At 42.2% G+C, this 21,086-nt stretch overlaps 1 pseudogene; it reads left to right on the forward strand.

The window, feature by feature from the left end:
• Positions 1 to 13,202: 13,202 nt before the first annotated feature.
• The window catches only part of LOC103076287 (riboflavin kinase pseudogene), a 40,847-nt pseudogene continuing 32,963 nt past the window's right edge, over positions 13,203 to 21,086 (forward strand).

Genomic DNA, 21,086 nt, shown 5'->3' on the forward strand with positions numbered 1-21,086 from the left:
TCGGCCCCTCTTTCCTAAAGGGGAATAAATCCTGAATTTGCACCCAAGGAGCCCAGTTTAGGAGCAGAAGCCAGTCATAGGAACAAAGGGTGATAGGTGACAGACGTGTCAATAGCAGCAAATGCTGAGAGCTCTGGGAAGGCTTCACTGAGGAGGCATCGGGGCAGACGATGAGGGGAAAAGTAGGGAGTTTCCAGCCAGGTGATCAGGGGAAGGGCCTTCCAGGCAGAGGACACCATATGGGTGAGAACACGTTCCCCGGGAACTGGCTGGGTGGAGGTGGGGACAAAGGTTGGACCGTGTGTCTAGAGACTGTATCACCAGGGGTTATTCTGAGGCAAGAAGTGAATTCAGGTAAAATAGTGTCCACGTGTAACTTCAACCATAAAAATAACCATTGAAGATAAATTTGGGAAGGAAGGAAACCAAAATATCAGCAACACTTAGCTTTGGTGGTCTTGAGTGACTTCTCTGTCCTTTGTTATATTTTTCCATATATTCCAACTGTTAGTGAGCATGTGCTCCTTTTTAATTTTTTGGTCTATGTATTTTATTTTTCTGATTATCACCTCTATTTTTTATTATTATTTTTAAACATGTTTATTGGTGTATAATTGCTTTACAATGGCCTATTTATTTTTAAACAGCTTTTTTGAGATATAACTCACATGCCATATAATTCATCCATTTAAAGTGTACAAATCAGTGTTTTTTAGTATATTCACAGAGTTGTGCAGTTATCACCACAGTCAATTTTAGAACACTTGCATTACCCCAAAAAAGAGGCCCTGTACCCATTAGCAGTCATTCCCCACTTTCCCCATCCACCCCCATCCTACTTTGTATCTCTAAATTTGTCTATTCTGGACATTTCATAAAAGTGGAATCATGATATGTGGTCTTTTGTGACTGGCTTTTCTTTCTTGAAATCATGTTTTCAGGGTTCATCATTTTGTACATATATTGGTACGTCATTCCTTTTTATGGCTAAATAATATTCCATTGTGTGGATATGCCACATTTTGTCTATCCATCATTAGTTGATAGACATTTGGGTTGTCTTCTAAATTCTGGCTGTTATGAATAGTGCTTCTGTGAACATTGATGTATAAGTTTCTGTGTAAACATATGTTTTCAGTTGTCTTGGGTACATATACCTATGTATGGAATTGCTGGATTGTATGGTAACTCTAAATTTAACTTTATGAGGAACTGCCAGACTGCTTTCCACAGCAACTCCACCACTTTACATTCCCACCAGAAATGCATGAGTGTTCCAGTTTCTCCCTATCTTCTCAACACTTGTTGTAATGTTTCTTTTTTATTCTAGCCATCCTACTGGGTATGAAGTGGTATCTCCTTGTGGTTCCAGGTTGCATTTCCCTAATGACTAATGATATTGAGGACTTTTTCATGTAATTATTAGCTATTTGTATATCTTATTTGAAGAAATGTCTATTCAAATCCTTTGTCCATTTTAAAATTGGGTTGTCTTTCTATTGTTGCATTATAAGAGTTCTTTACATATTCTGGAGACTATACCCTTATCAGATATATGATTTGCAAATATTTTCTCAGATTCTATAGGTTGTCTTTTTCACTTTCTTGACAATTTCTTTTGAAGCACAAAAATTTTTGATTTTTTATCAGAAGTTCAATTTATCTATTTTTGTTTTTCTTTGGTTGTTTGTTCTTTAGGTAGTAAGAAACCATGGCCTAATCCAGGGTCACATAGATTTACCCCTATGTTTTCTTTTAAGAGTTTTATAGTTTCTGCTCTTACATTTATATCTTTGATTTGTTTTGAGTCAACTTTTTATATGATGTAAGGTAAGGTTCCAACTTCATTCTTTTGCATGTGGGTATTAGTTGGCCCATCGCCATTTGTTCAAAAGTCTATTTTTTTCTCCCATTGAATTGTCTTGGCATCTTGGTCAAAAATCAGTTGCCCTTTAAAGGTATGGATTTATTTCTGGATTCTTAACTCTGTTCCACTGATCTTTATTTCTGTCCTTATGTCAGCACTTTATGCCACACAGTTTTGATTACTGTAGCTTTGTAGTAAGTTTTGAAGTTGTGAAGTGTGAGTTCTTCAACTTTGTTCTTTTAAAGGATTATTTTGGCTCTTCTGGGTCCCTTGAATTATTATATGAATTTTAGGATCAACTTTTCACTTTGACCAAAAAAGCCTACTGGGATTTGATCAAGATTGCATCAAATTTATAGATCAGTTTGGGGGCTTTACCGTTAAAAAAGAAAGTGATCTTGAAGTGAGGCTGTATGGTATAAAATAAAGAATGGATGGAGGTTTCAAAGTCAGGTGGACGTCAGTTCATGTCTGACCTCCCAGCACTGACTAGCTCTGTGATCTTGGGCAATCAAATCTTCTTTATGCCTCAGATTCCTCATTTGTAAAACAGGCCTAAGGATACTTACCTTAAAGGTGTTTTGAGAATTAAACAAACGTATCTGTATAGTGTATAAGGACAGTGCCTGGCATATAACTGCAGCGTCCATCCATTTTCTGGGGTCATTGGAACTCACCCAACTAACAGGAGAGGAAGTGTCAGATTATAAAAATGTAAAGGCTGGAAAGGACCGCAGTGATTAAATTAATGCATATTGAAATGTCTTTGACTGTGACCTTGATCTTTCCTTTGCCCCTAGAATACTTTTTACCCTATACCTTTGACAAAATTCATTTCCACCCTGATGGCCTAGTTGGAAATAATCTCCTCTTTGCTGAGCGCACCCAGCACTTCTTCTCTGACAGCATCTAATTCTGTTTGCCTGTTTTCTGCAGATTGGGGTATGAGTCTTGACTGCACTTTTAAATTGTAAGCCTATAAAGGCAGAATTGGTCATGCCCTCCTTAACAGACCAGTGTAGCAGGGTGGGGTGCAGTATGGCCCCGTTCATGGTCAGACAGTGTGGATGTGTTGGTGTGTGTGTGTGTGTGTGTGTGTGTGTGTGTGTGTGTGTGGTCATTCCCTGCCCTCCTCTCTCCACCCTCCCCATTCGCGCACATAAGCCACCTCATGTTCAGCAAGGCTCTGCTAATGGTGAAATGTTTAAGGACACTGGTGAGTTAACTCTTGAAGACTGTTGAAGGACTACCGAGGTTTCTTTTGCCCTGGGATGTGGGTGCTCCTTGAGGCCACCAGCATCCTCTCTAGCAGGGAGGAATTTTATCATTGCTTTTAATTTTGCCAATTTTATAGATAAAAATAGTATCATGTCTTAATTTGTATTTCTTTCTTTACTCCTATGGTTGATTTTTTAAATATGTTTATGAGCCATTTGTATTTCTTTTTTGGTTACCTTTTCTACCTGAAGTATTTTCAACATTTGGATTTGAACTGATAAGGAATAGACTGGGGATTAGCAGGAGATGCAGTTTAACAACCTATTGGGGGCCAATCAGTCAAAAGTTTGGAACTGACTCAATGTGGGGTGTGGGGGGGGGTTGTGTGTTTGTAGGTGGGGACACAGCCTTAGGGAACTGGGGACTCACCACTGACGACATTCTGTGGCACTCTAAGTCATGATGTAACATTTCTGCCATATGGTCCCTATTAAATGCAAATTTTAGCATCATAGCCTTCTGCATAGAGCTCCAGCTGAGATCTGTTTCTCTCAATTCTTTCATTTAAGCCTCCTTGCTGACTTCAGATGTCGGCGACTCTGTCAAAGCCTCTCTTCTGTGTGCACAGGCTTCTGATCACTGCTGTTAGAAAAATAGAATTGAACATTACACTCCCCTGTTGGGGTGAGAAATTGCTTTTTTGTATCTGTTGCCAGTTGTTGGTTAATTACCTAAATGTTGGATGAAGGCTAGAAGTGGGGCGGGGCTGGAGGCAGAAAGGAAGAGGGGAATCCCTGTGCTCCCTCCCCTCATGGAGAGATCCTGATGCCTGTCATGGGCTGTTGAAGCAGGATGGTCAGAAGAAAGTCCAACTAGGCCACACTGGTGAATCCCCGGAGAGCTGAGGGCAGAGACAACAGTGCCCTGTCCTTGCTCAGAACCCAAGAGAAAGGCTTTTGGGCAGAAAAGTGGAAAGTGGCAGGTGATGGAGGCAGCTAGGGCTCCAGGGCTCTAGGCGTGGATGCTGGGAGTAAATGATGAGGATGGAGAAGTGGGCCCTGGGCACCTGGTGGGGGCTTGGGGCTCTCCTCTGTAGGCTCTGGGAATGTCAGATGGGATGACTCAGGGTGCTCAGGAGGGAGAGTCTGCTGCCGCATCCATTGATGGGCTGTGAGATTAAGTGACAGGGCTGTATAGGGCTGACTCTGGCTTCTGGTTTGGGGGCCTGGGTGGATGGTGTTGCCAGGAACTGAGATGGGGTTGTAAGTAATGAGTTCAGAATTGAACATGTTGAATGTGGAAATTGAGAAGTCTGTGTCTAAGAAGGTGGGAGTTTGGGGAACACCAGGATTCATGGGCAAAACAAGGAGCACCTATGAAAGAGATCGGGGTGAGGGGAAACTCTGTCCAGGTCAGTTACCTGGAAGCCTGTAAGGGAGGAGGCACTTCGTAGGAGGAAGACATTGGTGATAGTGTCAAATGCCACAAAGAGTTCTGGCAAGATCAGTGCCAGGATGGATTTGGCAATGAAGCATTTGGCTAAGGGCATGGGCTTAGGGGTGAGGTGAACCTGGGTTCAAATTCTGGTTCCAGCATCTAGTATCTCTAGGGTCTTAGAGATACTAAGCCTGAGCCTCAGCTTCTGCATCCATAAAATGGGAAGATGATAAAAGTAGCCACTTCATAGGACTGTTGCAAGGACTGGGTGAATTATTGCCAGTGAGGTACTAGGCACAGATCCTGGAACATTGTGAGCGGAGAATAAATATTACTATTGTAGTTACGATAGATAAAAATGGTAGCAATATCTACTTAAGAATTATGTGAGAGCATGCATGAACACTGTCTCTTGTCCAGCCCCAGATGGGTGAGTGTGTTATTGTGAGTTGTAATAAGAAATATATATATTTGGTCTCTGTGGCCTTTTCTGGCACATATCTCCCAAAACCCTTGGAATTTCTTGTGATGAGACCCATAAAGGTATCTTTTGTTATGTTAATGAGGCGACTTTTGGAAAGCACCTGAGGATGGGAGCTGGTTGCCAGGGGAACCAACCACGTGATTAGAGGGCTGGAATTTTCACTTCCATCCCCCAAACCTCTGGGGAGGGAAGAAGGGCTGGAAATTGAGTTCAATTGCCAAGGCCAATGATTTAATCAATTGTGCCTGTGTAATGAAGCCTCCATAAAAACCCCCAAAAGATGGAGTTCAGAGTGGTGCACCTGGAGAGGGCACGGAAGCTCTGTGAAGCTTCCTGATACCCTGCCCTACGCATCTCTTCTATCTGGTTGTTCCTGAGTTATATCCTTTTATAACAAACTGGTAATCTAGTAGGTAAAATATTTCTCTGGGTTCTGTGAGCTGCTTTCGTAAGTTAATCAAACCCAAGGAGGGGGTCGTTGGAACCCTTGATTAGTCTGTCAGAAAGTCGGCCAGAAGCACAGGTGACAAGCTGGTCTTGAGATTGGCTTCTGAAGTAGGAGTGGGGGCAGTCTGGTTGGGACTGAGCCCTTAACCTGTGGGATCTGATCCCATCTCCAGGGAGACAGCGTCAGAATTGACTTGAATTGTAGGGCACCCAGCTGGTGGGGAGCATTGTTTGTGGGAACTTCCACCCCTCCACACACACACACACACACACACATTGTAATTGGGTGTAGAATGCTTAGTGGGGATGAGAGCTGCCAGGGGGAAGGCATCAGCTGGGATTAGGTCAGGAGGAGTGTGGTGTGGGCCTGAGAGAGGTCTGAAGTCTGGACCAAGTCTGGGAATATTCGATTCAAGTTCAGTGCTCTGGGGGTCTGGTCTGAGAGGTCGGAGAAGTGATAGCCTTAGGTGGGATTTTAGGTTTTTTCCAGTGAGAGTCTGACAAAATCCAGACAAGGCTAGGTAAGAGGACAAGGGGAGTGAGCCTTTGAGGCAGACTTGGGCAGTGTGGGCTCACTCAGATGCTGGGTGCTGGCTTTATGGGAGCTGCAGCTTAGTTCTGCATGGGGACTCGAGCTGGCTCCACCCTGAGGTGCACAGGCAGGAGAGCTAGAAACTATTTGCAGACTATGCTAGCTCATGTGCAGGGCTCTGCACGTTCCCAGGTCTGGCTCTCATTGGCCCAGGACCAAGGCCTGGAGAGCTGGGCCTGCAGGTGACAGCATACATTCTGGCCATCTGGGGATCATTGCTCATGAAGTCACTGATGGTGTGAAAATGTCTAGCCTGGGACTTGAAGCTAAGACGGTGTTGGGAGTTCATGCCTTGAAGTTCCCTTGATGTCAGATGCATTGCAATGTGAGCTGAAATATTTCAAAAAGAACTCAAACATAGCCACACTCAACAAGATGAACACCTCTGTGGGTAGACTTGCTGGGCTCTTGGACTTGGGGATAGGCAGAGGGGATTTGAAATACAGCTGCTGTGAGATGACAGGGACCAGAAGTTTTGGCCTCATGATTGGGGACTGGACCCAAGCTCACTGGGTGAAACTGAAGGGCTCACTGCCAGGTCTTCAGAAAGGGCTAGAAGAAACTTCAGTCACTGCTTGGAGATGCAGCATGTTGCAGAGCTGAATGCCTAGGCGGAGGAAAAAAGCAGAGGAAGCCACACCACCAGGACCTCAAGTAGCCACTGCTGGCCCAGTGACTACATCTGTGCTACCCCCAAGATCACCTTGGAAAAGGAAACCTGAGCCACCGTTATCAGAGCTGACTCTGGACTAGGAGTCCTAACAGGGGGAGACTGATCAACTTCCAGACAGGGAAGGATTAGAGGAGAGAGGTGGTGGGAGGGAAACATTCCAAATGAACTTACCAACGAAAGTCCCAAAGCACATGAAGAAAACTAATACTGATAAAGACAGTCAACAAGCTCAAAAATCAGTAGCCTTCACTCCCATTGAAAGTGAATAATAGAGCAATCTGAAAATTACTTTAAAATAAGTACGTTTGAGATTCTTAAAGATATAAAGGAAGGAATAACACCTAAACAGCGTGAAATCATGAAACAAAAACAGGCAGGTAGAAATCAAGAACAGGTGTATGTGAAAACGAACTAATTAGGCACTGGAAATGAAAAATCAAGCAATTGGAATAAAAATAGGTTCAGGAGACAAGATTGACTCTGGACTTGATGTGCCCAAGAGAGCATCAGTGATTTGGGAATTAACACTGGGGAGGTCACCTGAATGTGGCACAGAGATAAAGAGATGGAAACAGGAAAGAGACGTGGAGGACAGACCGAGAGTCTCCAACAGATGGACTTCCAGAAATAGGGACTTGAAGGAATAGGAGAAAAGCAGTTTTCAAAAAGATAATAGCTGAGAAAATTCTGAAATTGAAAAAAGATACAAGTTCTCAGATGAGAAGCACACACTAAATGCTGATCAAATATATGTCTAGCACAGGGCCTGGCAAACAAATAGCTGTGCAGTAGATACTGGTTCCTTTTCCTTCCCTCCTGTCCTTCCTTCCTTCTTTCTTTCCTGAAACAATTACCGAACATCTGGTATGAGCTTCGTTGGACATACAAAGATAACTATAATACATTCCCTTGACAAAGAGCTGAGAATTTGGTAGGGAATACAGATGTGTAAACAAGTATATGCAGTAGAGTTACAGGGCTCTTGACAGAGATCTATATAGAATCTGGAAGGTACAGAAAGGAAGGAAAGATGTGTGTGTGTGTGTGTGTGTGTGTGTGTGTGTGTGTGTGTGTATGTGTATGTGGTTTGATAGTGTAGGTGATGCTACCATAGTATCATGGAGGGGGACAAGCAAAGGAGAGGAAACAGCATAAACAAAGGTACAGAAGCCCATGCTTTTGCATGTGGGGAAACTGAAGGGAGCTTCCTGTGGCTGGAGTGTGGGATTTGAAGGGATTGTGTGTATCTTCCCTTAATTGATTCCATGTATTATGAACTCCCCAATGGTAGGCTCTGTGGGACCAGTGCCTTCCCAGAGCATATCCAGCAAGGTCTGTGAACAGCTGACCTTTAAAAAGAGTCTTGCTGATCCACCTGCAGAGATGCAGAGCTATCTTGGTGGATGCATTTTATTGACAAATTTCTGGAGAACACAGGTTCGATGCTCTGTGTAGCTCACGTAACGGCACTCCTTAAACCCAGATTCCTCAGAGCAAGTGCTCCATCAGCCCAGGGAGGTGTTGTTGATACCTCAGAGAGAGGCTGATCTGCCCCCGCAGGTGCCTGGCTGATTCACTGGGGGAGAGTTTCTTAGCTTCTCTGTTCTTTCATCTGTCACTGGGGAATGACAGTGCCTGCCACTTCCGTGTTTCACGGACATGTTGTTATCAGGAACACTGGCAACACCCTTTGATATATGGAGATGAAAGATGCTGGATTATTTCAAGGCTTTATTTGTTGTTTTTCACTATTATTACTAGTTAAATTGCTGAACACACTTTTGACAGTCTTGTCAGAAGCTCTCCCATATGTCCTCTCCCTGGAAGAGTAAACATTGCCATCAGAGGCATGACTACTGTGTTTTTTGTTTTTTTCTTTCTTTCTTTCTTGGCAGTGAAAAATGACTTCAAGTCACAGCGTTTAGGATGATGATATTTTTGATGTATTTTATCCTCTTTCAAGCTCTTACTCTACCCCACACTCCTGTGTAAAAAAGAAAGGGCAAAGGAAACTTCAGGAGTCAGCCTTGCCTTGGCCTCCAGAGCCACCTAGGGGTCAGTGTGAGAAGGCCATCACTTGGTGAGCGATGAGGATGGGTGGACACGAAGAAACAAAGATCTCACAGGTGTTTAGTTTCATGGGGTGTGTGAGAAGGGCTGTACGAGGTTCTGGTCTAAATGTCTGGCCGTTCTTGTCTCCTGAGGCACCTCTGAACACAGATCTGCCTTCTTTCCTAGACCACAAGGTCCTTGAGAGCCTGGATTTTTTGTAACCATCTCCGTCTTCTGGGTGGAAAAGAATTATTTGAAACTAATAGAGTGTAAGCTTTGAAGGTCCTTCATCTCCGGTCTCATCCAAGGCCCTAGGAGAATCCCTAGCAACATGTTCACATATTTTTGTAAAATTCACAAAAGTAAGACATTTTAACAACATTTGGTTAAAACCACAGTCTCTTTCCATCCAGCTTCTCCATCACACTTCCCTTGGTGTCCAGGTAGCCTGAGGTGGCCATGAACACTTTTGGGATTCTGCTAAAGGAAAGTTGTCTGGAAATATGCTAGTTTGACTGCAGTTTGCAAAGATCATTTGGAACATATCAATACATAAGTAAGAATTTACAGATTCCTGATTTGGGCCTATAAGAAGAGTATATTCTTTCATTGTCTTCATTTATTAAAGAACTATGAGAAAATTCAGATGAAGATTAAGACTGTGAAATGAAAGCAATGATACATGATTAAATCAACAAAAATTCTTCACTTCCTTATGTTGGAGTACTGAACAAAAAAATTCACATTCTATTAGAAGGAGAATATCTTTAAGAAAAAAAGATGTATTTTTGAATTTAATGACACTCAAGGCCAGATAATTCTTATCTGTAGCTCCCCTGGGCATTGTAGAGTGTTTAACAGCATCCTTGGCCTCTACTCAGTAGATATTAGTGTTACCTCCCCAGTTGTGATAACCTAAAATATCTCCAGACATTGTCACATGTGCCCTGGGGGCAAAATAGCTCTTTCTGAGAACCACTGACATAACTACACTGAAGGGGGGTTGAGAAGAAAGGAGCTGACTTAAGTGCTTTTGGAAATCTGTGTTTTTGACTCGATACCATAAAAGTAAAGACAGAAGGTACTGTGCGCACACACAGTTTACCTATGGGGATTTAGGTTAGCAATCCTGAAACTGCTTTCTGTGTATATTAGGGTTGGACAAATAAGTAAATGTATTGTCAGTAATGAGAGCCAGCTTTCTTACTGTAAGATGAAGAAGTTATAAGTACGGAAAAAGGAAAGTGTAGAATGAATATTGTGGTGCTGGATTGGATTCAGAAAATTATTAGGAACTCTTAGTGTGTGTATAATATATACATACACACGTAAATATGCAAATACACAGATACAGAAATTAGATGTGCATGCATATGAGGGTTAATGTACATACATATACTTTCTTCCTCAGTCCACGGAGAGGGCCTGGAAGCAATGATGTCCTAGGAGCAACGAGCGAATCTACTATCCACATCTTGGTTTATGGAACCAGAGTTCCTTGGATAAGTGGCAGATTTCCAGGGCAGGCATGGGGAACAGACAAGTTGAGCCTCTAACAAAAATTACGGAAGTCCTAAAAAAACAAACAAAAAAAGTGGGAGCATGTTGAAGAGCACAGGAATCACCTCAAAGAACTCCCCGTGGTCAAAGCTAGAAGAATTTGAGCAAAAAGTAATTAGGATAGCATTGGATTATAACCCAAAGAATAAAATAAATAGCCATGAGTCCATACGCATATGAAAAGTGACTGATAAATGAATGTGGGAGAAGGGACAACTCTTTCATAGGGAAGAATGCCACTTAATAAATAAAGATGGAATGAGAGAAATAGAAAATCACCATTAAAACCACAGTACTACCACAATAATAATTGCTGTAAGCAAGTTCCACCAATGGATAATAAAATTTGAGATGAAAGCTTAAGGAGAACCAGGAATTCTGCATAGTTTCAAAGTATCTTCTCCCCAACGTTTATTAAATACAAATGGAGAAATAGTAACTTTCCAGTGGAGAAATTGGGCACATGCCACCTTAACCAAGGATCAAGGTTAACATCACCTTGATAAGGCAGAGCAACTCATGTCCTCCTGAAATGATGCACTAGGGATGTCACCTCTGTGGAAATCTTTCCAGTAATGCATACGCTCAATTTAATCATGAGAAAACCCCAGAAATTCAAATTGAGGGACCTTCTGCAAGGTACCTGACCAGTGCCCTTCGAAAAGGTCAAGGCCATGAAAGACAAGGAAAAGCTGAGGAACTGCCACAGATAGAAGACTAAAGAACAGCAATTAAATGCAATGTGGATTGAGTCCTGGGACAGAGAAAGGACGTAGGTGGAAAAACTAGTGAAATCCAAGTGAAGTCCATAGTTTTGTTCATAGCATTGTACCAATGTTAATTTCTTAAGTTTTATAATTGTCCTAGAGCTACATAAAATGTTTACATTAGGGGAAGCCGGGTGAGCTCTTTGTGCTATCTTTGCCACTCTTCTGTAAGTCTAAAATTATCTCAAAATAGAAATTATTTTAAGGTTTCAATTAATCACACCAGAGGAAAGACTGAATTACCTTTAAAATTTTTAGTTAGGAAATATTATAAAATAATTGCCACATGAAGTGGTAATAATGAAGTATACAGTCAAAATTGTAGGAGAAGCAATATTATAGAGATGTTTAGGGCAGTTCAGTAAGCAAAACGTTATTTTTATGGATTTTGTGGTGCTTTGTATTTGTCAACTTTTTTTTTAAAAGGCTTATCCACCTGCATTTTTTTTTAAAGAATTTATTTATTTATTTATTTATGGCGGCGTTGGATCTTTGTTGCTGTGCTCGGGCTTTCTCTAGTTGGCAGCGAGTGGGGGCTACTCTTCACTGTGGTGCACGGGCTTCTCATTGCGGTGGCTTCTTTTGTTGCAGAGTACAGGCTCTAGGCACACGGGCTTCAGTCGTTGTGGCTCTTGGGCTCTAGAGCGCAGGCTCAGTAGTTGTGGCGCATGGGCTTCGTTGCTCCGCAGCATGGGGTATCTTTCTGGACCAGGGCTCGAACCCATTTCCCCTGCACTGGCAGGCAGATTCTTAACCACTGCGCCACCAGGGACACCCCCTGTCAACTTCTTTTACTTGTAATTTGTGGTGATTTCTCTGACTTTTTTGTGTAATACTTAAATTAGTATTCTTAATCTAGTAGTCAGAGTGGTGGTGTCTGTTATCTATGTTAGTTTCCATCGCATTCTTTCCATCTCCCCTGGCCTGGTGGCTATGAAAGGGACTGTTTTCTCCATAGCTTCACCCCCATTCTCCTCTACATAATGGTGAGGTCAGCAACCTCCCAGCTCCCTCCACTGATAGTTTTAACACAGTCGTGGTGTGTCTGCAAAACAGACAGACCTAGTGGTTAAATAAAGTTCTTGGAATCCTCCTGATTCGAAGACACTGCTCTTAAATTTTCTGGCTATCTGTCCAGTGGTCCCAGTTTACATCTCTTTCTGTGTTTTATCCTCTACATCCATTGACCTTAATTATTTGGGAATCTCCATTGATGAGAAAATATATTTGCTTATTCTCTTTTATTTTTTAGGTTATTATTTTCTGTCCTAAAAATAAATATTCTCTCTTTGAAATGAAAGAAAAAAAAAGAATTCTTTCCAAGAAATTCTATTCCCAACCCAACCATTGTAAATATTTTGGTATATCTCCTTCCTGTCTTTTTCTTAGCCATGGGGATGTAAATATGTATGTATATTTTAAAACATAATGGTGATAATGTTGTATGTCGCATTTTGTTTCCTGCTAACAGCACAACGTGAATATTTTTCACAGTATTTTATGTAATCTTTATATACATCATATTAGTAACTGCACACTCTTCTACTGAATGAGTATCATAGTATACTTAACTATTCCTGGGTCACTGGATGCAGCAGTGGACTTTATTCACAGAGTACGTGTGTTTGCATGCATATGCATGCGTGTGTGTGTGTGTGTCTGTGTAAGTGTGACTTTACGAGGTTCACTAATGAAGGGCAACCAGAAAACCTCAGATAAGTGTAAGCACATAAGGCAAGGACAGCGTCTTTGCTAGGTCCCTGGAGTTGTCCCTCGGAGGATGTGAGAGATAGGGGGACAGTACCAATAGAGAGACAAGTTTTGGTTCTAGGAAGTCTGGAGCTTTTTGGTTGAACTAGACAGTTTCCTACTTTCAGGATGAGTGCCTAAGAGGATGTTTATTAAGCACCAGGAGAAATGAAAATTAATGCAAATGTCTATTAGCCACTATAGCCCAAGGAAGGACAAGAATGAGACATTGCGGCAGAGAGGAAATGCAATCCATAATAATGGAGCAAACAGCATGTGTGGAGACTTCCAATGAAGACAGAGACTTGCAGTATAATTAAGTCAAGTCCTTGGACAGCTAAGAAACAGGGCCGTTAATGGGCCGAAGCCCACTCTGCAGCAGAGGAGGCCAAGGACGCATTAGAGATGAGAGCCTTGGCTTCCAGTGTCTGGATGCCACACTGATCCTGTCGTCCAGCATCTCAAAGAGAGTAACTGTGCTAATTAGTAATGTGAGTGATAAGGAGGGCCCTGAATCTGCAGATTTGCCTAAGGTAATGGAATGCAGATGGTCATTTAGGTATTTGGAAAAACAAACACTTTCTTACCAAGAGAGGGAATTAGTCAGTTAATAAAATCTTGGTACACTTTGCCTCCTCAACAGTCCACATACTTTGAAGGATATTCAAAAAGTCCAGAAATGCTTGGCATGGAAAGCACAGTGGGAACTTAAGAACATCAGACCAGGAACTCTGTAAAAGCCAGCTAAGTGCTTTGAAACAAGCTGGTGTTGGAGATAGTCAGCAATCTACCAGAGGAATCCCGAGGATTATAGGGGCTGCCACTCAGGCCAAAGAAAGGGCTTTGTATCAGAAGCCCGAACTCTTGCCATATATGCCATATTGATGCCCATGATTTCCCACAGATGTTTCTAAACAAAGCAAAAATGCTATTCTGCACACATCCACAGACCCTGCCAAGTCAAGAGAGTCAGGATTCTCTCAGGGGCCTGCTCAGCTGCTCAATGTAGAAGGGAAGATGAAAGAGGGGAAATTGTTCCTTTGGTGCAGACTGGAGAGGGCTGCGATGATTCCATGTAACATGTTGGCATCTGACAGGGTAAGAGTTATTTTTGAGCCAAATGTACAGGGGATGTCATTGCACTTTTTAAAGTGATTATCTTTTTTCCTCACTGGAGGCAAAATCATTACGTGGATTTAATTCCAGTAAGGCAATGGCTTTCAGAAAGGAAAGATAATACATTTTAATGACAAAAATAAGTAAACAATTTTGGATTCTGTTTCCTGCCCCTCCTGGGATGATATCCCATGCTTTGGCGCTGAGGCTCTTTGTGATCTATGCATTTTCCAGTTTCATCTTCCATCATGTTTCTGCCAAGCTCATGCCCCAGCAAACCTTGTGGTTTCTAGAACATATTTGGCTCTCTCAGTCCTGTAGGTACTGAAATGCTGGTGAAATAGATGCTTTTCTCTGTCATATGCGCCTTGCCCTGGTGATCTTCCACGTGTCCTGAAAGATCCAGCTTGACATTCACCTCCTCAGGGAATCTCTATATCAGAGAAGACTCAAAAGGAAACAAAGGATGTACTCACATTAGGTTAATTCCAGGAGGGTTTAATAAAGTTACCAATAGAAAACATAGAGGTACTATTCAAAGAAGAATGGACAGTGTGTAGACACATCAGCATCCCTAAATCCAAAAGGATGACAAAAGGAAGGAGTTTGCAGAATTCAAACCCATACGCATAGAGTTATGCATAAAAGGCTATCTGGAGAGAAATCAGGCCTAGCTAATCAAATACTCTGGATGCTCTCTCTTCCCTTTTGATCTCCTGCTAAAGCTCCTCATTAGCCAACACCCAAGTAGATGCCAGAGGGCATGGGAGTCTTTTTGTTGAGATCCAAGTGGATCAGCCCAGGGGCAGACAGCAGGGCAGGTAGAGAAGGAATGAGAGTGGATCTGGAGGAGAAATGGAAAATCCTAAGTGCAGTCCACCCCTTTTGTCATGCAGAATCCATTCATTCTTTGTGTGTATGAAAAGTTCATATTCTCCAAGCAGCAAATGCAAAAGCTCCATCAGTTGTTTTACTTATATGGGAATCTTAACCCACTAACCACTACTGATATTCTTTGTATAAGGTAGCTGTGGGTGGGGGCAGAGGGAGAAACTAAATATTAAGTAACCTGGGGCTTCCCTGGTGGCGCAGTGGTTAAGAATCTGCCTGCCAATGCAGGGGACACGGCTTCGAGCCCTGCTCCGGGAAGATCCCACATGCCGCGGAGCAACTAACCCTGTGCGCCACAACTACTGAGCCTGCCCCCTCAAACCTGCGTGCCGCAACGACTGAACCCGTGTGCCACAACTACTGAAGCCCGTGCGCCTAGAGCCTGTGCTCTGCAACAAGAGAAGCCATGGCAATGAGAAGCGCGTGCATCGTAAGGAAGAGTAGCCCCCGCTCCCCTCAACTAGAGAAAGGCTGTGTGCAGCAATGAAGATCCAAGGTGTAAGGTCGGATCTTAACAAACGGCATCGCGAAACAGAGGAAAGCTTCAAGTGAGCTTTATTAGGGAGCGCTCCCGGGCGAGGTTCACTGGTCCGAGAGAAAGGGGCTAGAGAAGTCGCACCCGGGCGAGGGTTGGGCAAGATTTTATAGGGGAAGAAGGGAAAGGGGTGTGGTGAATCTGGGAGGGCGCAGGGTATTCCTTAATTGGTGGTCTTTTCGGGTATCCTGGGGGACTGTTAGTCCCGCCCCTCGAAAGGCGGGAAGGCTGGGCTGGGTTCAAAGTACCCAGGTCAGTTCCTGGAACTGGGTGGTCCGGAATGTCTCCAGGGCAGTTTCTGGGACTGGGTGGTCTGGAGAATTTCGGTCTGATGCAACCTGTGAATCTGATTGTGTTCCCCTGCCTCGGGCCAGTTGGCCTTACACAAGGCAGCCAAAAATTCATTAATTAAAAAAAGAACTTCTGAAACAAATAAAGAAAAATATATAAAAAAATAAAATAAATATTAAGTAACCTAAAACACAGATGTTCCAGTCCTTACTTCTGAACTAGTCTTGAGGTCCACAATTCCATGTTGCCTTTACCCTTTTCCAGACCCATAGGTTAGATGGGATTCTTTAACTTACTTTATTGCTGAGGTTACCAAAAACCTTTTTCCTGTAAGATTAGAAGCCTTGGCAGTCTTGGTTTTATTGTGTTCCATTGATCAAGGCCACTGGGCAAGGGATTACTAAAAGGCACTCCAGTGAATATTTTGGATTTCAAACCTAATCCTTTTTGTTTCTATTGGGTATCAGCAGTCTGTTTTCTACCCAGCAGTTGGGATCATGCACATGAATACCAGCTATTAGAATAACCCCTTTAAACTGCTTTTTGTTCAATGGTATGAGGAGCTCAAAATGGTCAGAGGAATCTCAGCTTTCAATTCATTGGGGCCATGACTTCCAAACTCACTGAGCCCAAAGCTGTAGGAATGGGAAGCAGAAATTCTTTAAGTGAGTTATTAGAAATAGGATAACCGGGCTTCCCTGGTGGCGCAGTAGTTAAGAATCTGCCTGCCAAGGCAGGGGACACGGGTTCGAGCCCTGGTCCAGGAAGATCCCACATGCCGCAGTGCAGCTAAGCCCGTGTGCCACAACTACTGAGCCTGCACTCTAGAGCCCACGTGCCACAACTACTGAAGCCCACACCCCTAGAGCCCATGCTCCACAAGAGAAGCCACTGCAACGAAGAGTAGCGCCCCCTTACCACAACTAGAGAAAGCCCACATGCAGCAATGAAGACCCAATGCAGCCAAAAATAAATAAATTAAAAAAAAAAAAAGAAATAGGAGAACCACTCCCAACTCTGCTCCTAGTTTCTCGAACCCAAGCTTCCTGACTATAGTAAAGATGAAACCATATAGAGGCTGCTGGTCCAAGGTGTGCTCTGCACCATGCAGGAGGTTAGCCTAACCTCACAGGGTGTTTCTCCAGCTGGTATTTAACTAGACCCTTAGCAGGCTATTCAACGTCTATCCAGCTAGCTGCATCTGAGTTTAAGTCCGATTAACTCCTCAGTGTCAGCCCATGTCTGGCCCTCCTTTGTTATAAAATATGTCCCCTGGTTGGAGGCAGTATCGTATGGGATACTACAGTCTTGGATAAGATATTCTGTAAGTCCATCAGTAGTGGCTTTAGCAGGACCAGTTTGGGTAAGAATGGCAAATATATACGTAAAATGTGTGTCTAATCCTATGGTGACAAATCTTTGGTCACTCCATGATCAGGAGGATCTAACGTAATCAACTTGCCACCTGGTAGCTGGCTGGTCACCTGGGGTGAGTGTCACTCATCATTGGTCTTTGCTGATGGCATGTTGGACACTCAATACTGGCAGTAACGAAATCAGCCTTGATGAGGATATGACTATGGTTTTCAGAATATCCATAGTCTTCATCTCTGCAAATAAAGCCACTTTGTACACGAGCAGGCATATTGAGAAGGTATCAGATAGCTGGGGAAAGGGGCTGCCTGACATCCACAGGATTGGTCATCTTGTCTACCTTATTATTGAAGGCTGCCTTCACTGTGGATGCCTCTGGTGGGCATTTAAAGTTACATGTATCTTTCTATTATTTACCCATTCTGAGGGGTTTGTCCCCATTCTTCTCTTTCAGGCTTCCTGTTCTCACTTTCCTAATTTGGTTCTGACCAGCCATCCTGTCTACTTTCCATGAGACAGAGTAGAACCTCAGGCCGTTTCTCCTTCTACAGGTTACTTAATCTTGGCATATGGATATATTTCAGGGAGTTCATGAACATGGTTGGGGAAAAAATTAAACCTCCATTTTCACTAACATCTAACTGAATTTTAGAATTTCTTTTGCTCATGAATGTAGTTAATAACCCATGTTAGTGTTAGTAGTACCTGTGATTTTGTAATGAATGAAAATCACACAATCTTTGATAACACAGTACAGTTTGTGGATATCTTAAAATATCATCTATGCATCACTACTTTGAAAATATAACAGTACTTAGACGTGTTGCTGGAAGAAACATGATCATAATCTTCCTATATACATATGTTTATGTGATGGTGCCGGTGTTACCATTTTGGTGTTCCAGATACCTGTGATGCTTTTCAGTATTTCCTGTCTATAGTTGTTTGATAAATTTGTGAAAACAGTCATTTTCAGAGTTGCTAAGAGTTCGAAAAACTGGATGGTTCAAGAGAGAATTCTTAATTCCGTGTAGGATACTTCCACATTTGGATCTGCCAAATAAAGAAGCCCCATGCCATTGGAGAGATGGTGGTAAAGCAGTGTACACTAGACAAACATGGGCTGGTTTGTGGACCGGAGCAGAAGAGAGAAGCTGATAGTAACACCCTTGTTAAATGGCGAGATCTGGTCTGGAATAGTTGATTTTGTTAAAAAAACATTCTGAAGCCTGTCACTGAGAATTGGCAACTTTGCTGTTTGCACTCAGTACATGGCCAGATGCAAACAGGCATTTAGCACAGTATCCAGCTCCCCAGTTTTGCTCCCTATGTGCATGCTGAAATATTTAAAGAATTCTTATTTTGTGAGTCCCTTTCGGAAACTACAAAGCCCTTTAGTATTTTGGAAACGGTAAAAACAAAACTTTGCCTAGAAATAAAAGCTTCAGATTTTGCCCAGATGGTGCTTTTATAATACCTGATGATGCATCTGCTTTTGGTGTATAGTGAAGCTGCAAGCTCCTTACATTTGTGTCACTAACTCCATTTCCCACAGGCGTGTGTTTATGTCATGTCTAGATTCTGACAGCATTCCTGAAAGAAGTTTGGTAAACAGCCATGAAGGCATCAACTTTATCAGGAGCGGTTTCTGAATCATAGTGCTTAAGAAAGATTTTGTCCAGAAATGGGAGCAGGCTATGAGGAACTTTTCTCCTACACAGGGGTCTCTGGCAGGAGAGCCTTCTGGCCATGGCTAGCAAACTAAAGCCAGAATTTTACCTTTTCTCAGAGAAAAAGAAAACCCATGCTTGAACCTTTCTGAAAGAATTTTATCCATGAACTGGCTTACCTTGCAGATAGGTTTAACTATATAAATAAGAGAAATACTTGAATTCAGGGTCTTAAACTTATCATTGTGGATGCTACTGAACAATTGGAAAAAACTTTCTTGCTTTAGCTCCTTATACAGAGGAAAAAAGCGAAGGTCAGTGTCCTTGCAAACTTTCAACTGCTTCAGGAGTTGCTTTTTAAAGATGAAGTTGAGATACAAAATTCTCTGTCAGTTTCTTTGAAAAATCAGAAGATGCCTGGAAACTCTTCAAAAGTTTTGCAAAACGTATCTCTATCTTGATGGCACTGCAGTTGATTTAGGGATTCACAATCCTTCTTTTCCTGATATAAATATATCGAAGGTGTGGATTTAACCAAAGAGAGACATGTTGATCATAGGACCAAAGACTCACTACAGGTGAGGTTTCAAACAGCCTTAACACATTTTGGAGCTTCTTGGGAGAAGTTCACCTTGATCTTGTGAAGTGAGCTATGAAAACTTTAATTCTACTTGTAACATTGTATCTTTTAACATTTGTAATCATTAAAACAAAAAGTCAAAGTTAGTTGCATGGAAAAAAAAAACAAAAAAAATTAGTTGCACGTCCAACTTCTTGTGCGTGTCTTCAGTCGATGGTCACCCAGAGTTTAATGTGATTTTACGTGCTGAACGAGAGACTGCATTGCCATGCCTCTTAAAAAATAAATGTAACCTCAACTTGCCTATATTATATTGTCTTGGTATTTAATGTGTTAATAAGTATATATGTTGTATATTCTAAATACATAACTATATATGTGTGCCTCTGTAAGTTCACACTGTATATAACTAAATATATATATTAAACTATATTCCAACATCATTGGCTTTCTATGTAGTCTTATGTGTTTTATTTTATGAATTTAAAAATATTAATCTGGAAAGATGACTATATATACTTCACTAGCTTGCCAAAGAGAATGAAGGGAAATGGAAAAGTTAAGAAGCCTTGTTCTAAATACAGCGCCAGCCAAAGGTGCCCCCACGGGGAGGGAGCCAGTCAGGGAATACTTAGCTACTGGACTCTTTCTCCCTTGATCCTGTGCTCAAGTGCCGTATTCCCTGAACGCTCCAGAAGCCAGGCTCAAGGGAGACTTTTGGCACATTCATAGAGATCACTCTGCAAGGACAGGCAACCAAGTGGAGGAGAGTGAGAGGTGGGTCTGGAATGCGCGATGGAAGGTGCCCAGAGGCTTTCTCTTCCTCTCTCTGCTGTATTACACCACCAGATACTTTATACCTTTGTCACAGCAGCAGTACTTTAATCATTTCAATTCAGTTCTGCTCAGGAGACATTTTTGAGCACTTACTAGAATCCCAGCTTTCTTCATATATTATCTTGCTTAATACTTAAAAAGTGGACAGTAGCATCTCCATTTTACAGAGAAAGCAGGCTTGGTCATCAAATGATAGAGTTGACTCAGTGCAGGACTTGCCAGCACTTTGCCTACACCATCCTTCTTTCTTTATCCTCACATCATACGGGTAAGGAGACAAAGATTCTGAACAATAGGAGAGGCGTAAAAGAGGTCTGGGAACATTTGTACACAAGTGTGTTCGCTGTTGTTAGATGCACCAGACAGCTTTATTTTTGTACTATAGGCTATCACAGAGAATAGAAGTTCAAGTTTAAACATTTATTGTGAATGCTGTAGGCCTGTAAATAACATAAAACCTATATGTAGGAAAATTTACCAGTCTAAGCTTACCAGATTTTCTTCTTTATTAAGCCTTAATGTTTTCTTGTACATCTGTATTGCCCTGTGTGTACCTATCAAAGTTAGATTCACATCCAATATGTATTATTTACTTTTTTTTCCCAAACATGACCACTACCCTAATTTAGAACCTCACAGTTGTCCATGGTTATTACCCTGTCTCTCATTTCTTCTTCTCCAATAGAAGGTATGGATAGTAGGATTTAGATGCTGAAATCCTGTTCCAAATCTTCAGTGTGCGGTTGACCGTGTTTTGATCAAAGAAGTTCTATCCTGTTCCTCCATGCTACATCTCTCGTTTCTCTCTTGGCCAGATCCATTTTAATTGGAGGACTGATTAAATCCCGTGGGTTCAAATACCACAAAGACTATATTCCCAAATTGTTATATACATCTCTTCCTTAGTTTCAGACTCACTGCCTACTGTATATAACCACGTGGATAA

Source organism: Lipotes vexillifer, unplaced genomic scaffold (assembly GCF_000442215.2).
Source record: "Lipotes vexillifer unplaced genomic scaffold, Lipotes_vexillifer_v1.1 scaffold102, whole genome shotgun sequence".
Lineage (NCBI taxonomy): Eukaryota > Metazoa > Chordata > Mammalia > Artiodactyla > Lipotidae > Lipotes > Lipotes vexillifer.